This window comes from Nicotiana tomentosiformis, chromosome 8 (genome assembly GCF_000390325.3).
Source record: "Nicotiana tomentosiformis chromosome 8, ASM39032v3, whole genome shotgun sequence".
Taxonomy (NCBI): domain Eukaryota; kingdom Viridiplantae; phylum Streptophyta; class Magnoliopsida; order Solanales; family Solanaceae; genus Nicotiana; species Nicotiana tomentosiformis.
Window position 1 is genome coordinate 133,403,017 of NC_090819.1, and position 15,506 is coordinate 133,418,522.

Sequence of the window (15,506 nt, forward strand, 5' to 3'; positions counted from 1 at the left end):
AAACCTGGTGTCACTGTGTACATGAGCATCTAAATAATAATAAAGTCTGACTAATAAAACATTGTCTGAACAATATAGAACATTTAAATAACTGAAAGGAAGAGAGTCAAGGTCAGTAGACGCCAAGCAGCTACCTTGATAGTCTCCAACTGATAACACTCTTAGATCTAATAGTCTCCGTATCCGGAAGCACCTGGATCTGCACACGAGGTACAGAGTGTAGTATGAGTACAACCAACTCAATAAGTAACGAGACTAACCTTTGGGCTGAAAGTAGTGACGAGCTTAACAGGTATAGTCCAATATATAAATAATAGTACGGAAATGTAGGCATACTTTCAAGTTCAACAGTTAAACTCATTACAAGTAAAATTGATCAATACTACATGATATGAGGAATATGACATATCAGTGGAAAACGTCGTGTACTCACAATCACTAATTACTTGGTCACTCAATACTGTATATGGCCAATCCAACCCAGGGAAATTCCATCTTGTATATATATATATATACATCGGCTGGCAGTCAGTCACTCAGTGCCGTATAAGGCCAATCCAGCCCTGGGCTACTTTATCCCCAAATATAAATGATTCGGACAAGATCCATGTTGAGGGAATTCATCACAATTATAAATGAATAAGGCAAGTCCATGCCATGAGAAATTCATCCTGAATATATAATCATCTACGCTCATTGTGGGGGGTGCAGACTCCGGATGGACTTCTATAGCCCAAGCGTGATATAAAGCTGATATGGCCTGCTACAGGTGGGCAGGCCCGATCCGTAGAATAATAATATATATATAAAGCCAATATGGCCTGCTGCAAGCGGTCAGCCCCGATCCCATCAATATCCTCACAATGGATGAACATGACTGAGCATGAAATGTATATTTTTAAACAATTAAATTCAACAACATCACGACCTTATGGGTCCCAAAATATCGGCATGTAGCCTAAGCATGATCTTTAATACGAATCTCAGCTCAATTTTCCTAACACGTGGAGAATATTCGGATAATAACATGATTCTTTAATTTTACAACTCCGCAGAATTTATTTAAGTCACAATTTCTATGGTGCATCCCCACACGCTCGTCACCTAGCATGTGTATCATCTCCTCAGAAATTCTGGAATTCATACCCTCAGAACCAAGTTTAGAAATGTTACTTACCTCAAACCGGGCAAGTTCTTTATTTCAATATGCCTTTACCTCGCGAATCGGTCTCTGACTGGCTCGAATCTAGTCATAATTAATTCGATTCAGTCAAAATAAATTATTAGAATTAATTTCATATGAAAATACTAATTTTCCCACAAAATCCGAATTTAACTCAAAAATCGTATGTGGGACCCACGTCTCAAAACACGAAAAAATTACAAAATATGAATGCCCATTCCACCACGAGTCCAGCCATACAAAATTTACCTGATTCCGACATCATCTCGACCTTCAAATCCTCAAATCTTATTTTCATATCCCTAGGCTCAAATCCTCCAATCTCACCTCAAAAACACGTAATCTAGTAGAAATACTCAATGATAATCCAATATTATTGACTAACAATGATCACAAGTGACTTACCTCAAGTTTGCCCGAGATTTCTCGCTCAAATATTGCCTCAACCCGTGTTAGAAATGTCCAAAAATGACAAAATCCCACAATCGCTCTGATTTTATTCTGTCCAGGGGTTTTCGCTTCTGCGGATCAGTAAGCCGCTTTTGCGGCGAAGCTGCCTCTTCTACGGCGAAACTGCCGCTTCTGTGGCTAATCACACTTCTGCGGAATTTAGTCCACTTCTGCGGACATGCTTCTGCGAGGAGTTGTCTGCTTCTGCGAAGCTGCCTCACCAAGCGCACTTGCGCTTCTGCGATCCAACGTGCCCGCTATTACGGCTACCTGTTGCTTCTGCGACCACAGCCCCAGCCATGCCTAGTTGCATCTACGATGGAGAGCTTTCTTCCGCGGGCTCGCTCCTGCGATGGGATTTCCGCAGGTGCGATTACACCAGCAGCTTCCAACTTCAACAATTCTCTAAGTTCCAAACTCGATCCGTTAACCACCCGAAATCAACCTGAGGCACCGAGACCTCAACCAAATACACAAACTAGTCCTAAAACATCATACTAACTTAGTCAAAACCTTAAATAACATGAAACAACTCTAAAACCACGAATCATACCCCAATTCAAGCTTAATGAAACTAAGAATTTTCAACTTCTATTTTCGATGCCGAAACTTAACAATGATGTCCGATTGACCTCAAATTTTGCACAAAAGTCATAAATGACATAACGGTCCTGTTCCAATTTTCAGAATTGGATTCCGACCCCGATATTAAAAAGTCAACTCCCCGGTTAAACTTCCAAACTTAAATTTTTATTTTAGCCAATTCAATCCTAATTTAACTACGGACTATCAAATAATTTTTCGGACACACTCCCTATTCCAAAATTACCATACAGAGCTATTGGAATCATCAAAACTCTATTTCGGAGTCGTTTGCTCAAAAGTCAAACTCCGGTGAACCCTTATCATTTAAGTTTCTAACATGAAATTCATTCTTCCGAACTAATCCCGAAATACTTGAAAATCAAAATCAACAATTCACACATGTCATAATACATCATATTAATCTATTCAAGACTTCAAATAGTTTAAAGGAGCGTAAATACTCAAAATGACAAGTCGGGTCGTTACATTCTCCCCCACTTAAACATACGTTCGTCCTCGAACGTGCCAAGAGTTGTTCCTAATCCATGAAATCACTGTTCTACCTTACCACGAACATACCCGAGGGTGATCCATCATCACCCTATTCCATATAGGTCTTACCACACAACATAAATGAAGATCATTAATTTAACCTTGGCCCATAAACCTTGGAATTCAATTTCCAACATTCAGAATTTCTTTTGAAGAACCAAATCTCATATCTATAAACTGTATAAGTTCGAACAAAATGTATCAAGCCATAGCCATAACTCAAGATGTAATCACATGATATATAATACAACCCGCATACTCGCAGCACCATTTCTGATCTCGGTAACTACTCCAAACCAACGAAGTACTATATTAAACCCCACATTCCACATAACCTCGTTCCAAAACTTTCATAAATTGTTGATAATAAAGGAAACACACAGAATCTCATAACCCCTTATCAGATCAACAAGTCATGGGGCTCTCTCGCCCCAACCAGAACCATAATCACTTTCTAAGCCAACTTTCAATGTCATCCTTCCAAATATACCTTAATCAAACCTGATAGTACCCATTCTAGGTCCAATGACCATATATTATTAAACATAACTATCCCATAGATATGTCACACCAATATAACTAAAGCCACAACTGCGGAATTCGTATACCCAAAAATGGAAAATGTCTCAAAAAAGAGAACCGTATTGCAAGTTCAACAAGCACCACCACAAACTGCATTGTTATAATCTCATCATATATAGTAGAACCAAGATACAAGAATCTAATAACGGTAACCAACTCTTCTAGAGCTCACACTAACATGAACCGCACGGATAACTCACGTGCTATAGTATCAATATCTGGACCCGCACGGACCACTCACGTGCCAATAATATCAGTATATGGATCTGCATGGACAACTTATGTGCCAATAACATAATCCGCCTGACATGGTCACATGCCTCCAGTCTAAGCATACCATGCATGAGCAATCAAATAAGTACACATGTATATGATAAATGAATTTTAAATTCACATAAGGTATTTTCAAAGTGAGTGTTATGGTTGTGGTATTTATGGAAGTTCTTAAGAAGAATTATGAAAATATTCCTCGTGGGATGATCGTGCATGAAAGATGTGTTAGTCATTCGAGTGATGGAGTTGGGATCAGTTACGATGATTTATTTGTTCTATGAATTTGGAGACTGGGAGTTCTCAAAAGCATATTGTTTCGGGGTTGCGACCTGTTTGAGGTGACTATTTTATTTAAACTCAGTGGAGGCACTAGTTGCGTAAATTATTTTTGATAGCTACGTGATATGAGTGTGCATATATGTGAGGTTTGACACCATGTGTTGTTGGAGGTGACGCACATGCTAGGTGACGAGCGTGTGGCCGAGCACCATTGAAATTGTGACTTAAATAAATTCTGTGGAGTTGTAAAATTAAAGAATCATGTTATTATCCGAATATTCTCCACGTGTTAGGGAAACTGAGCCGAGACTCGTATTAAAGATCATGTTTAGGCTACGTGCCAATATTTTGGGACCCATAAGGTAGTATTGTTGTTTAATGTAATTGCTTAAAAATATACATTTCATGCTCAGTCATGTTCATCCATTGTGAGGATATTGATGGGATCGGGGCTTCCCACCTGCAGCAGGATATATTGGCTTTATATATATTATTAGTCTATGGATTGGGGTTGCCCGCCTGCAGCAGGCCTTATATGCTTTATTATTATATGGATCGGGGCAACCCGACTGCAGCAGGTCATATCGACTTTATATCACGCTTGGACTGAAGAAGCCCCTCCAGAGTCTGCCCCCCCTACAGTAAGCGTAGATGATTATATATTCGGGATGGGTTTTCCAAGGCATGGACTTTCCTTATTTATTTATAATTGTGATGAATTCCATCGACATGGATCTTGTCCTAATTAGTTATATTTGGGGATAAAATACCCTAGGGTTGGATTGGCCTTATAAGGTACTGAGTGGCTGATTGTAAATCGATGTATATATATACAGGATGGAATTTCCCTGGACCGGATTTGCCATATACAGTACTGAGTGACCAAGTAATTAGTGATCGTGGGCACACCAGGTTTTCTACTAAGATGTCATATTCCTCATATAATGTAGTATTGATCTATTTTTTTTATACTGAGTTTAACTATTGAACTTGAAAGCATGCCTACATTTTCGTACTGTTATTTCTATATTGGATTATACCTGTTGAGCTCGTCACTACTTTCAGCCCAAAGGTTAGTCTTGTTACTTATTGAGTTGGTTGTACTCATACTACACTCTGCACCTCGTGTGTAGATCCCGGTGCTTGAGGACATATAGACTGTTATATCTCAGAGTGTTATTAATTGGAGACTATCAAGGTAGTTGTTTGGCATCCACTGACCTTGATTCTCTTCCTTTCTGTTATTGAACTGTTCTATATTGATCAGATAGTGTTTTTATCAGTCAAACTTTGTTATCATTTAGATACTCACGTACTCAGTGGCACCGGGTTTTGGGAGTGTTTTGAATCTGTAATTGTGATGTTTCTATTGAACTCAAGTATTATGTTTCCAATCTTAAAAGATTTTGTGTTTTATTGAGGTTGTCAGCTTGCCTAGTATTGAGATAGGCGCCATCACAAAGTGCGGATTCTGGGTCGTGATAATTAAGAGGGTAAAATTTTATCCACAATCGGTGTTTATGGAAAATTAATGCATTACATGTATTTGCATAGAGATTCTCTCACTTATACATGAAGCTCGCAACATTTACCCCGATAAACCCCATTTATTTAATTCTGCATCTTCCCCAAATTTGCCTACATCTTAAACGTGTTTGAAAAAAGTAGTATCACGAGTAAAACAATTTTGCTACTCAGCAACCATGTGTGCGATTCATTCGGTCTAGTCTTTGTCATAGGTAAACTTTCAAAGAGAAATACTGAAGTTTCCTTGTGTGGCTCAAGAAAGAGAATAGTTTTGAAGATTGACAAAGGAACTCAGTTATGAACCAGGTCCATCACTGGCAGACATAGACATCGGCAGAGTCAAGGCACGTGGGGTGCACATGCAGGAGATAAGCGTATGCTGGTAGAATAAGATATCTCCTGATCGAAACGATTGCAAAAATGATTAGGAGAAGGACTCCTTATTCAGTAAGAACAGTATCTAAGATAAGGAAGGATTTAGCAGTTGAGTTTAACTAGAACTCTTCCACCAAGGAAGAGTAGCATTAGGATTCTAGTTAATTCTTTATCTACTAACTCCTATATATTGCAGAATGTTCTTATTATACAGGGATGCAAAAAAGCAGAAGTTAAGCAAGAATTGAGAGCAAAATAGCGAGGCAATTTTGCAAGCAGTTCGAGTGATATTTGAGTGTGCGAATCTGATACTACTTGAACCAGCTAAAAGAACTAGTTCTAATTGTTGTCTTTTAGTCTAGTTATTTGTAGTAGGTGGTTTTAGCTTGTACCTTTTTAGCTTTATCTAGAAGCGTCTGTAATAGGTACTTTGTGTTTTCACGTTAGAGTTAATTTGAAGTTTGTCGCAAATAGCTAGAGGCTAGTTTGCTACAAAGGGTTAGAGATAATCCTAGGTTTACAAAAGAGTTTTTGTAAATGCTGTTTTGGCTCACTGATTTAGTAAAGAGTTTTGGGAAAATCCTACTGGAAGTAGGTCATCATTTTTTCACCTTTTGAGCCAGGTGTTTTCTACGTAAAAATCTTTGTGTTCTTTATTTTCTGTACTTATTATTCCGCAACAGTAGTAGTTGTAACACATAGAAGAACCATGTCCTTCTATAATCTGTGCACGCAAAATATTGGACACCACACAAATCACCCCTCCTCTTGTGTGGTATTGACGTATAAAACATCAATTTGGTATCAGATCAGGTTATCCTTGAAGAGGCTAACACCTTAGGAGAAAATCAAGATGAGTGCACCACCTAGAAACTGGGAAGGGTAATCCACTGCTAGGCCACCGCTCTTCAACGGCCAGTATTACTCTTGGTGGAAAAACAGGATGAGAGATAACATCATAGGAGAAGACTATGAGCTGTGGGACATTGTCACAGATGGTCCACTGGCTACCATGAAGATAAATGCCGAAGGAGAAGAGGTGTCAAAAACACGAGCTGACTGCACTGCTGAGTACTTGAGAAAGTGGGAGAAGAATGCTAAAGCCAAAAAATGGCTTGTTTGTGGACTCGGTCCAGTTGAGTACAGTAGAATACAAAGTTGTACCACTGCCAAGGAAATCTGGGACACTTTGCAAGTGGCCCATGAAGGAACACCTCAAGTGAAGAGGTCCAGAGAAACACTACTATATTCTCAATATGAGAATTTCACCATGAAGGAAGGGGAAACCATCTAAGAGATGTATACAAGGTTCATCACACTAATAAATGAACTTAAGTCTCTTGGAAGGGTTATTTTTGAAGGAGATAAAGTTGAGAAGATTCTGACAAGGGTTCTGCCAGTTACTTGGGTGAGCAAAATCACTGCCATTCAGGAATCAAAGAACATTGCCACTCTTAGGTTGGATGAGCTAATTGGAAATCTCATTGCTTATGAACTTAGAAGGCGAACCATGAAAATGGATGTACCCAAGAAGGAAAGGAGCCTGGCACTCAGAATCACTAAAGGTGCTGATCTGGAGGAAGATGAAATGGCTATGATCACCAAGGACTTCAAGAAATACCTTATGAGAGGAAAAGGTTCTTCAAGAGGTGGAAATTACAACAAAGCAAGGGTTCCTGAAAAAATGACCAATGAAGGTTGCTACAAGTATGGGAAGATTGATCATCACATTAAGAACTACCCTCAATGGGAAATTGAATGGAAGAAGGAAAGATCTGAACGAAGGAACAGGAAGAAGGAACAGGTTCATCCCAAGAAGAACAAAGGATCAACAAAGGCTATGGTTGCTGCTTGGGGAGAAAGTTCAGATGAGGAATCAGATGATGAAAATGGAGATGAACAAGCACTTATGGAAATTGGATAATTAGATGGGGAATCTCATGAGGAACAGAGGTAAGTATAATTCATCTCAAACATAAGATTAAGTTTTTGTCTAAAGAAAAACTCTCTGAATTATTGCTAGATTTCATTGATGAATCTGAGGTAATAAATAAAGAAAAAGAACAGTTGTCTAAGGATTGTGTTATTTTAAAAGCAAAGTGTAAGAACCTGGAACTCAGAGTTAGTGAGACTGTGAGTGAAAATACTGCTCTGAAGAACCAGGTTCATACATTTGAAGAAAATGTTCTTGAGTTAAAATCTGAAAATCTAAAACTGAAACTAGGAACCAGTAAGAAGACAATTGATTGCACACAACTCACTTTAGAAGAAAATGTAGGAAAACTGAATTATGAGTTGTATAGGAAGGATGAGTAGGTAAGAGTGCTAAAGAAGGATCTAGGCAAGGCCAAGCATGAACTAGATAGAACTATTAAATGGGACAGGTCCTCCGATGCTTTGTCATGGCTACATGAACATCACAGTAGCAATACAAGAGGACTTGGTTTTGGGAATCAACTACCTAAGTGGGATCCTAAATGAAAGTACCTCACTCTTCCTGAGAACAAGATTTGTACTCACTGTGGTAAGACTGGTTAGTATAAAAGTGAATGTAACGCAAAAGAAAGGGCCAGTCAAAAGAACAAAAAATTTGTTCAAGGGAAGAATTGGTTACCAAGTTGGGCTAAAAAGAATTTAATTCATCCTTTTGCTTACCCAAACTAGTTTCGGTTCCTAAGACTAACCTATGATTTCCTTTTGTAGGTTCAAGTGAAGGGGAGCAGCCAAATATGGTACATGGACAGTGGCTGCTTAAAGCATATGATAGGAAGCAAGGACCAGTTCCTTTCATTTGAGGACCTCAAAAGAGGAAATGTCTCCTTTGGAAATGGAAAGAAAGGTGAAATCATTGGGGTTTGTAAGGTAGGTAAGGATGAATCTCATTCCATTGACAAATTAGTCTCCAAGGACTTGGTGATAGGACTTCCTAATAAGTTCAAGGAAGATAAAGTTTGTGAGGCTTGTGCGAGGGGGAAGCGGGTAAGATCCTCTTTAAAATGCAAAAAAGTGGTAAGTACCACCAGAACGATGGAACTGGTTTATATGGATCTCTGTGGTCCAATGAGAACATTAAGTAGAGGTGGTAAGAGATATGTGATGGTACTTTTTGATGATTATTCTAGGTTTACTTGGACACTATTTTAAACATCTAAAGCTGAAGCATTTGACATGTTCAATTCCTTTGTTAGAAGAACTCAGAAATAATTAGGAAATCAACTTGCATCAATTAGGTCTGATCATGGTGCTGAATTTGAAAATGCTAAATTTACTGAATTTTGTGATTTGCATAGGATAGATCATAATATTTCTGCCCTTAGAAGTCCACAACAAAATGGAGTAGTTGAAAGAAAGAATAGGACTCTTGATGATATGGCTAGGACTATGCTTCTTTCTAGTAAGCTGCCCCATAGCTTCTGGGCAGAAGCTGTAAATATTGCATGCTATATCATAAATAGGTGCATGACAAGATTTCTAGTAGAGAAGACTCCCTATAAGTTACTTAAAGGAAGAAAACCAAACATATCCCATCTTAAGGCATTTGGATGCAAGTGCTTTGTGCACAACAATGGTAAGGACTATCTAGGTAAGTTTGATCCTAGAAGTGATGAGGGAGTAATCTTGTGATATTCTTCACATAGTAAAACTTATAAAGTTTATAACAAAAGAACTATGTGTGTTGAAGAAAGTATTCATGTAGTTTTTCTGAGAGACAGGAACATGATGATGAAGCAATTGGGCTGGTGAGCAACTTAAATGAAACCACAGCCCAGACGAAAGCAGCACTGGAAGAAGGAACATGTGATGGAACAAGTCTTTTTACCCAGGGCAACCTAACAGGGGGAACAGAACAAAGAGGAAATGATCCATAAACCTCAATGGAACCTGTCCATGAATTTATTCCACAACAACAAAACACTGAAGGAATATCAAGGGGAAACCAATTGGTTGTGAAACCTTACAAGTATCAAACTTCTCATCCCATTGAGAACATAATTACTGATCCAACCTATGGAATCAAAACCAGATCTTCATTAAAGAATCTCTGTGCTTTTGATGCCTTCTTATCTCTTATTGAACCTAAAAATGTTGCTGAGGCTTTGCAGGATGCAGACTGGGTAAATGCAATGCAAGATGAACTCAACCAATTTGAAAAGAGTCAAGTTTGGCATCTGGTACCAAGACCCAAGGACATGTCAGTAATTGGCAAAAAATGGGTCTTTAGAAATAAACTTGATGAAGATGGAACAGTTACAAGGAACAAGGCAAGATTGGTGGTTCAAGGATATGGCCAAGAGGATGGCATAGACTATGATGAAACCTTTGCTTCAGTCGCAAGGTTGGAAGCAATAAGACTCCTCATAGCCTTCGCTGCTTAAATGGAATTCACCCTTCACCAGATGGATGTCAAGAGTGCCTTCCTTAATGGCTATCTAAAGGAAGAAGTGTTTGTCAAGCAACCTCCAGGGTTTGGAAGCAAGGAAAGTCCTGATCATGTGTACAAACTTGACAAAGTACTTTATGGGCTCAAGCAGGCGCCAAGAGCATGATATGAAAGATTATCAAAGTTTTTGCTTGAGCATGACTACAAGAGAGGTAAAATTGACAATACTTTGTTCTTGAAAGAAAAAGGTAAAGATCTCTTGGTAATTCAGATATATGTTGATGATATAATCTTTGGAGCAACTACTGATAAGTTAAGTGACGATTTTGCTAAACTAATGGGGAGTGAATTTGAAATGAGCATGATGGGTAATCTTAATTTCTTTTTAGGCTTACAAATTAAACAAAATTCAAATGGAACTATGATCCATCAGCAAAAGTATGTAAAAGAGTTGCTTAAAAGGTTTAAAATGGAAGATTCCAAAGAAATCGACACTCCTATTGCAACAGCCACAAAGTTGGATATAGATGAACCTGGTTCATCTGTTGATCAGAAGTTGTATAGGGGAATGATTGGTTCATTATTGTATCTCACTGCTAGTAGACCTGACATTGTTTTCAGTGTAGGACTTTGTGCAAGATTTCAGACAAATCCATAGGAATCTCACTTGACTGATGTAAAAAGAACCTTGAGATACCTAAAAGGCACCACTGATCTTTGTCTTTGGCATCTAAAAGGTAGTAATTGTAATCTTGTGGGATATGCTGATGCTGACTATGCATGTTTTCTTGTGGATAGAAAGAGCACCTCAGGTATGGCACACTTTCTTGGCTCATGTCTTGTGTCTTGGGCCACCAAACAACAAAATTCAGTGGCCTTATCTACTGCTGAAGCTGAGTATGTTGCTGCTACCTCATGTTGTGCTCAACTATTGTGGATTAAACAGCAATTGAGGGATTTTGGAATCGATGTTGGATGTATCCCTATCTTTTGTGATAACACTAGTGTTATTAGTATGACGAAGAACCCCGTTCATCATAAAAGAACAAAGCACATAGATGTTAGACATCACTTTTTAAGGGACAATTATGAGAAGGGATTGATCACTATAGAGTTTTGTTCTATTGACAAACAGATTTTGACATCTTTACAAAAGCACTAAGTAGAGAGCACTTTGCAAGGAACATGTTAGAATTAGGTATGATTAAGATCACCTAAGCGAACCACTTCAGATTGTACATGAAAAAAACAATTTGGTTAGAAAATCTGAAATTTGTGTAAATAACCAAATTAATTGTTGCTCAGTCTCATACTGTAAATAGTATACTCCTATGCCATGTTTTAATATGAATCACTAGTCTCTAATTAAAGTTTCTCTATTTTTGCAAATTGAGACATGGTTGAGAGGATTCTTAATGAAGAACCTGGTTCATCAGTGCTGGTTCATCTGAAAAATGAGGTATGTGTTCTACAGTATGCACATTTTGAAATACTAATATTTAAATCAAGAGCAGAACTCTACCCAAGTCCATAATCTTCCAAAGCCTATCCAATAAAAATTTGAACCAGTTCTGTTTCAACTAAAGAATCCTCACCGAATTAATACACCTAGATTCTAGGGGAGCAGTAACCGTCATTCCAAACTGAAAATTGCAGAATGAATAGACTTCTAATTGAGCACAAAAAGCTATCGTTGTGTATTAATTACACTTCTCCTTTAAATCCCGCATCAAATCTGCAAACTCTTCATTATTTCTGAAAAACCGTCGAAACCCTTTCTTCTGTCCCTGCCTTCGAATTCAATTCAAGATTTTTCCTTTATCACAAAGCCATAACCAAAATGTCTAACCCCTGGAATAACCCTGACACTCCTCCACCCCCTAATCCTTCCTCTTCCTCTACAACCCCTTAACCTAGTTCTATCCCCCAACCTAGAAAAAGGAGAGTCAAAATGCTTGCTAGAAAAACCGTGGCCAGCGGTGCTTTATCTCAAAAATTAAATGCCCAGCTTCAAGCAAGCCAAGCCCAAAACTCACAAATTTTGAGTAATTCCTTTAAATCAATGACTGAGGGGAAAGAAACTGGGTCTTCCAATTCTGAACAGGTAACTTCTGTCCTAAATCCTTCATCTGAGATTATTTTTGAGATCGCTAAAAATTTGGAAACTAGGTTCATCCTGGTTGGATCTGTGATAGATGCGGAAATGTCTGAGACAAGAAGGAGAGATGGTAATAACAAAATTGAAAAAGAGAAAGAGTCTTCACCTACCTCTAAATCTGCTAGAATGGCTATTTGTGGAGCTGAGCCGGAGAAGGAGGAAGAAGGTGGCAGGCACACAGGGGGAAGTGGATCAAGAGAAGCCGCTGAAGTGCTAGTAAATCTTGGAAATCAAGCAGACGAACCTGGTTCATCTGCTGAGGAAACCCTGACTGATCTCTTGTAAATGTTAAGTGACAGTTACCAACACAAGAAGAATAGAACTCCTAAAGCTACAACATCTGGGACAGCAAGAGCCAACAAGAAACAGAAAGATGCTCTTTCTGAGACCTCTGATATTCCTCTTCCAAGAGGAAGAACAACAAGGAGCAAGCCAAAGCAGAGTGAGGAGAAGTTGCAGAGAGCTTTAGAGGAGAGTAAGAAGAAAAGAGTTGATAAAGGAAAAGAAAAAGTGATTGAGCTTGTTGAGGCTGTTAAGTTGGATGAGATGGACTTGGTCCATCAAAGTGAAAAGGTCCTGTAGAGGTTCAGACCCCTAAGCCAAAGAAATCCAAGACTTCCTCAAAGTAGTCTTCATCTGTTACTAAGTCTGTTGAACCCTCTATCTTGGCTAAGCGAACCAGGTCTGCAGTGAACGCCAAGCAAGTGAAAATTACTGAAGAAGATGATTGGAGTGGTGAAGAGGAGGATGTGTCTGATTGTGAAAAGGACAAGATGACAAAGTTTGGTAAAAGAACAATTCTGAAGGGGAGATTGTTGAAGGACTTGGAAGAAGAAGAAATGATTTTGCTGTTGGAGAAGATTGAGATACAGGGATGGAAGGACATGGTCCTTCAGTTGGATGGGAGGCTGGCTAGGAATGAGATTATGGAATTCATGGCCAATGCTGAGGTCAAGGAAGGGAGAGTCACCAGCCTAGTGAAATGGGTCCAAATCTCTTTTGATGCTAAGGAACTAGGTGAAATCCTTGGCATATCCTCTGAAGGCTATGATGAATATACTAGGCAGAAATGGCCTAGTCTGGATTCTCTTCCAACTACCCTGGCTATCACAAGAAAATTTTGTAATAATGTAGAAGAGAGTGAGCCCAAGGCAGTCTATAAGAGTGAAATGAAGCCACCCCACAAGGTGATCTTTGAATTCATTAACAAATGCGTGTTGCCAAGGCAGGAAAGGAAACATATTGAACATTACATGGACTTGGTCTTGATGGAGTGTATGGACAGTGGGAGGCAGATAAACTGGCCTGGGTTCATCATTCAGCTTTTGGACAGAGTTGTCAATGGCTCCAAAGCCTATGTCTTTCCTTATGGTTTCATCCTCACTTCTGTTCTTGCTCATTATAAGGTGCCATTGAAGAAGGCGGAGATGGCCACAAGCAAATATCATTTTGGCATTAATACTCTTCTTGCTTGTGATTATGAGATCCATGTCGTCCCCAATGAACCTAGTTCATCAAAAAGGACACCTATAAACATCAAGGTCAGAGCACTAGTGCAGGAGAGTGGGGCAAAGGATGATGAGATAGCAAGGCTGAGGACTCGTTTGGCTGAGGTTGAATCTGAGAGAGATGTTCTCAGAGTTGAGCTTACAAAGGAAAGGGAGAAGAATGAGGGAATTCTTCACAATATGTTGAATCTTCTCTAAGCCAAAACCCAACCCCTAGTTCTTCCAAGCCTTAGTTGCCTAGCCTGCCTAAAAATTCAGTGATCCAGATTCAGGACTTTTTTTTGTTGCTCATGCTTTAAATGTTTTTGTTTCATTTTGTGGATTGTGAAAGAACCGTACTTTCTATCAATGAAATTTGCTGCTCTTGTTCTCATGCACTGTCTCTATTTAATTGATAGTTTGAATTCTTAGTTGATTACTGATGATTGATCCATGAATGCATTTGTAGTTGCCCCAGTGGCCATGAGTAATTTTGATAAAATCTGGGACTCACACATCTTTTTGCAACTTTTCGATGATGCCAAAAGGGGGAAGATGTGCTCTGAACAAGTGATATTTATAACCTAAATGACCCTGGTTCTTTATGATAAGTGCTTATTACTCTAATATGTGTCAATGTTGGATTTAGTTGAAAGAGGTCTAAGCTTATGGACACACAAAGTTTGTCATCATCAAAAAGGGGGAATTTGTTGGCCCAAGAAATAGAATAGTTTTGAAGATTAACAAAGGAACTCAGATATGAACTAGGTCCATCACTGGCAGACATAGACACCGGCATAGTCAAGGCACGTGAGGTGCACACGCAGGAGATAAGCGTATTCTGGTAGAATGAGATATCTCCTGATCGAAAAGATTGCAAAAACGATAAGGAGAAGGACTCCTTATTCAGTAAGAACAGTATCTAAGATAAGGAAGGATTTAGCAGTTGAGTTTAACTAGAACTCTTCCACCAAAGAAGAGTAGCATTAGGAATCAAGTTAATTATTTATCTACTAACTCCTATATATTGCAGAATGTTCTTATTGTACAGGGACGCACAAAAGCATAAGTTAAGCAAGAATTGAGAGCAAAAAAGAGAGGCAATTTTGCAAGCAGTTCTAGTGATATTTGAGTGTGCGAATCTGATGCTACTTAAACCAGCTAGAAGAACCAGTTCTAACTGTTGTTTTTTAGTCTAGTTATTTGTAGTAGGTGGTTTGAACTTGTATCTTTTTAGCTTTATCTAGAAGCGTCTGTAATAGGTACTTTGTGTTTTCAAGTTAGAGTTAACTTGAAGTTTGTCGCAAATAGCTAGAGGCTAGTTTGCTACAAAGGGTTAGAGGTAATCCTAGGTTTACAAAAGAGTTTTTGTAAATGCTGTTTTGGGTCACTGATTTAGTAAAGAGTTTTGGGAAAATCCTACTGGGAAGTAGGTCGTAGTTTTTTCACCTTTTGAGCCAGGTGTTTTCCACGTAAAAATCTTTGTGTTCTTTATTTTCTGTACTTATTATTACGCAATAGTAGTAGCTGGAACACATAGAAGAACCAGGTCCTTCTATAATCTGTGCACGCGAAAAATTGGACACCACACAAATCACCCCCCCCTCCTGTGTGATATTGACGTATAAAACATCACCTTGTATCCTAAACTAGAAAAGCACATCTTTAAATATC